At 36.6% G+C, this 5,160-nt stretch overlaps 1 protein-coding gene across 1 annotated transcript in view; it reads left to right on the top strand.

Moving 5' to 3' along the window:
- Positions 1–952: 952 nt before the first annotated feature.
- Positions 953–5,160, top strand: part of LOC104544027 (gamma-aminobutyric acid receptor subunit pi-like) — a gene marked incomplete at its 3' end in the record, with an annotated part of 35,108 nt that continues 30,900 nt past the window's right edge. The window contains exon 1 of the mRNA XM_010188765.1: positions 953–1,016. The remainder of the gene's footprint in view (positions 1,017–5,160) is intronic.

Here is a 5,160-nt window from a genome sequence, read left to right as displayed (position 1 = left end):
TTGAGAACAAAGCTTTTTTAGCTATTGGACAGTTATTTACAGTGTAAAAGTCCTTAATGGTTCTGGCTGTCCCTCTCACAGCTGTCAGCCATCAAGACCCATAAAAGTTTGGGGCGGGGGAAGGAAGAAAAATAATGTAAAAATGAATCCTGAGGTGGTCTGAATAAAGAACTGTTTTTCAGGTATGCATCTTTCTCAGTTGCTTTGCTCAGTCTTCCTAGGAACCTCTCAAGGAGGCTGTTGCAGGGGCCCGAGGGCAAGAATGGGGTCTGTAGTTATTTATATTTGGCTTCTGTGGGTCATGTTTGTAACTGTGTCTAAACATAGAAGTGGTTTGCATTCTCATTATGCTTCACTGGTTTTGCCCAAAGGGATTATTTCTGTAACCTGTTTAAAAATTATGCTGTAAAAGCAGGATTTTAAAAGTGGATTTTTGTGCATTAATCTCTGAGGCTTGTTTCTGTCTTTCTCCAGGAGCTAAATTGAATGTATTTCATTATGTAAAAAGAAGCTTATTTTTAAATGCTGAAATAAACAATCAACACCCTTTCCACATTCCTGTGTTGTAACAATATTGCCCTATTTACAGAGAAAGCATTAAAGAAAATGGAACTACACTCTCTGGGGAGTTGTTAGGAAATGATACATTTTAAAGAAATGATAGACTTCAAGGCATGAAAGTGGTATTTTTTTTCCCAATAAGAGACCACTACAAATTATAAAATCTGGTATTTTCTAGAACATTATTTTTCTACAGTGCTGTGAAATGCAAAGATACAAATGTTTCATGATATCTGACAGAAAGTAATAATGAGTAACCTTGAAAGTAATACAGCATTTTTCTGGAATGTCATCTCTGCTATAACTGATGATGTTCTTTTAAAGCATCCTCATTTTTTTCATTCCTTTTAGGTTAATGCAGGCTCCTGAGGCTGAAGGAAAAGGTGAAATTCTTCCACCAACTATACAAAAAATAATAAAAGGATACAACAAGTATCTACGTCCATTTTTTGATAGTAAGTAGCAAAACTGTTTTAACAGTATTGTGCCATAGCTTAATGCAGAGTTTGAAACTCAGCAATGAGAGCAAATGGGTTTTTTGCTGTACTTCTTTCCTATGGTCCTACAGTGGACTGTATATGTTGTACTATGATACAGTGAGATACAGTGTAATAGCTTCTGTGCCCCAAGGTGAAACCTATATGTTCTAGGCATTTACAATCAAAACTTCCAGACTCCATTAAAAACTTGGCTATGGATATTCATGTGTCCTTAGTGAAATAAGCTGTAATACCTTACATATTTAAAAACATAATTTCCCCAAATTTCCTAAATTATAACTATAAAAAATTTTGGATAAAGACAAGAAAGATTTCTATATCAAGAGCACAAGCAAATCTCATTACTGTACCAAGTATTATGGTCATCAGGTCTTAAAGGTCACTGAACTGGTTTGTTGCAGAACTGTGAATGTCAGTTCTCTGTGTCAGAAGGTCACGGTCACTGGGTTGGATGACCTACATAGCCTACTGCACCAAGGCTGATTTTATTGCCCTGCAGCGCTGTCAGCATTAGACACCTGAAATCTCAGTGACAAACATCTTCCTTGCTTGACTCAGGCTATTGTGCATATCAGAAGTACTGGAGAGTTATGAGGTGGGGTGAAAATCTCTGTCTGGAGTAATTGCACAACTTCAAACCAGAAAATATTCTGCATGTTGAAAATATGCTCAGTGCGATGTGTCTGTGAGAAACTTGCAGAGTGAATGTTAGGCAATAATTCTTAAATTAGATATTTAGAAATGTTCTGGGTTTCAAATGAATACTTCTGTATCCATTTATATCCTGCCTAAAAATGATTGACTAAAGAGTTTCCCGGGCCATACTGTTACCTCTTGCCTTCCAAATACCTGGTGAGACTATCAGCGTGTTCAATAAGGATACTCTGCATTGTGTGTAATTTCTGAATCCATTTCATAAAAATATTTAGATAAATCTGTATTTTAAGTTTAAGAGAAAGTGAAAGTAACTATTTCATCTGTTTGGTTTTCCTGTAATTGTCTCAGCTGCTGGTACAACAGCTTTAAAGTATTTACACAGTCTAAGAAGATTATCAGCAAAATAAAAGTAATGTTGATAAATAAACTAACCCCTTCTCATTGGAGATGATGCATAATGGAAAATATATTAATCTCCACTGAACATACAGTTATTTCAGTCATTACTTATGCTAGTACTAGAGATGCATTGGTAGTGCCATGATGGATGTGCTTTCGTAGACAGGAAACATAATTTCATTGTGAAATCCTATGGTAGCATTTAAGATCAACAGTAAAGCACTTTTGAGTTACGACTCTCCCTTCTCTAATGTAAGCCAAATTTTTCCTCAGCTGTTGTAATGCTGCAAGCCTATAGGTCTTTTCCTGCCTGGAAATTTTGTTCAAGGCGATGCTAAAGACTTTCTGTTTTTCCCTGGAAATCTTGGAGGAGCTCAAGCACAGATCAAGTCTGTGTCATAGGTGGAGCCAGTCACTTTCAGACAGTGCCAGCATCAATGCGGATGCTCACAACGGCTCAGGCATGCAGAGACTTGTGTCTCAGAAATCTTTAATGGATGTATATTAGCCTTACTGCTGAGGGAATGGAATGAGGTTCTGAAAAATGTGCTTTATTGATGCCATTTCTAAATGCTGAGTTGGTGGTTTTGTGTGATTTTTTTTTTTTCCAAGAAAAAACTTAGTTTAGGATGATCCAGGAAGCATTCATCCCAATTTTTGGACATACAGCTTTTTTGCAAAATCAATTGGGATCAATTGGGATAATTTTCCATGTGATAGAGGCATGTATGCTCAGTGTGGGGTGGGGAGTGGTATCTGCCCAGCCCTGACCCCTCTCTGTTACTGACAAGGTGGGCTGCAGAACAGATGAGACTTGGGTCCAGGAGAAGCTTTAGCTCTGCTCAGAAGCAGAGCTAGTAAACCATTTAAATCAAAATCAGCAAATCGGTGAATTATACTGACCTGCATGACCACAGCTATCCTAGCCTTGTTCCACGTAATATTTTGCTTATTTTTATGGATATCTGCTTGCAGCTGCTGTACCTTATATCTGTTCTTTGTGAGAAGGAAATTTAAGTATAACTGGCTTTACTCTGAATGGTATCGATGGCTACAGTATACTTGCTAAACACTTGGTGAATCCAGAGTATCAGTTTAGTTATTTATAGCTCTTCTGTGACTTTTTTTTAATCCTCCTTATCTTCTCACATCCTTAATTTCTTTGGTACAATATTTGCATGTTAATAGTAAGACACTGACAAATCAAAAATGAATCTGAAGATGCTGGTTGGAATTGCATAGGTTAATGAAATAAATGCATGATAAAAATATAAACTGGGGTATTCTGACACTGGTGAAGATTATCAGCTACTATAAAAGCCTGCACAGCTCTAATTGTCTCAACTGATCAGTGCCGATTTGCTCTGAGTAGGACCCTTGTATTTATAGAACCATGATTGGAAAAGGATGTATATACATATTAACCCAAAGACCTATATTTACTGTCTGAAGTGCATGAAAGGATCTGTGTAAAACTTAGTATGTATATGTTGATATGCAGAGATGCCAAAAATAATATCCTAAAGTCAGCCTCTTTAAGACACTTGGCTCACTTTTTTTGTGGCCAAGATTCCTTTGCTTTCAAAAGCGTGCCTAGTCTTGTTTATTTGTGTAGTCAGTTAGATATGCACTGATAAATATGTGTGAAGAAATTTGTCATAAAACTAGATGGTCTTATTTGTTGGCCTCTACAATGCTTTGAGCTTAATGTTAGCTAGTTGTATTGGAACACTGAAATGTGATTTTTATCAAGTGTGAGAGGGCCAGAGGTTAGCTTGAATTTTAGAATAATGTAATTCAAAGTCATTTCAAAGTTATTTGTCCTTGAAATTTTTCTTCAGGCAGGAAATGGGGATTTTTGAAGTGATGCTTGCTGCCAGGATACAATCAAACTCTTACAAAATCAGTGACACTGAACTCCTTAATATTCAGAAGAATGGGTTTTTAGTTCTCAGAAGAAAGTATTAGGTATAAACAAACGATCATAAAATGAAAGTTCGTTTTTCCTAGAGCCAGGAGAAATAGAAATATTTACTAGTCAAGGAAATTTTATTGCAGCTCATAAGTTCTGAGTTTAATAAGCCCTCCATTTGCCTATTTTTTGGGTTTGGTCCTTATTCTGGGACTGGCAAATGACTGGAAATTATTTTAGCAGATACAACTCAGCTGGTGTCATTAATGAGGGTATTATGAAGATATTTTTTCATTAGAATCCAATGATTATGCATAACAACATAAAATTGTCTTCTCCTCTCCTTGTGTGGATTAGAACTAATAGATTTATAGATTTTAAGCCTTCATTAATCTCACCTTACTGTAGTCATCTTCTCCCCACAGGACATCCCTCCAGACCCTTGCTACCCAAGAGCTGCCATATTTGTGCTCATTGCTGCCATCTCCTGGCATCTAATTTAGGTGCCTAAATTTAGATTAGATTAACCCAGACTTAGTCTGTCAAAGGCTTGCAGACAAGTAAAACTGACGGAACATTTTGTTTGTCTGTGATGGGTGGCACGTACCAGTTACCAAACTACCAGGGTACATTTACACAGTGTTTAGTACAGAGGAATCCCAGCTGGACTGGTTACTTGGCTCTGCCCTCACTTGAATGTTATTATTACAAATGTTCTCTTTTCCTTAACTACAGCATTTTTATGTCCCTCTTTGAGTCAGTTCATCAAGCATGTCTTAATAGATAGACCTGGGTAGTTCATTAACAAATTAAAATATTGCCTAATCGAGAATGGCTAAAATAATTCTTTGGACTGGAAAGTGAAATACTCCTATACTAATGTTAGTACCCCTTAAATAATAATATCTAGCTCAGACTTTTAGATAGATGTGAGAGTCTTCTGTATATAAGGACATAAGGAATTTAAAAATGCACAGTTATTTCCCTTAAATTTGCTACATAACCCTGACACTTTATCACAGCAATACAAGCTGATTTCAGCATCAGGTTTTTTTGCTGAAACTGTGTAGACCAATTTTATAACTTTAGGTGCTATGCCAAACCTCTCTGAATTAATGAGCAATTCCTGCT

Source organism: Mesitornis unicolor, unplaced genomic scaffold, assembly GCF_000695765.1.
Source record: "Mesitornis unicolor isolate BGI_N332 unplaced genomic scaffold, ASM69576v1 scaffold15847, whole genome shotgun sequence".
NCBI lineage: Eukaryota > Metazoa > Chordata > Aves > Mesitornithiformes > Mesitornithidae > Mesitornis > Mesitornis unicolor.
The sequence above is the reverse complement of the archived record's forward strand: the minus strand, read 5'-3'. Positions and strand labels throughout refer to the sequence as shown.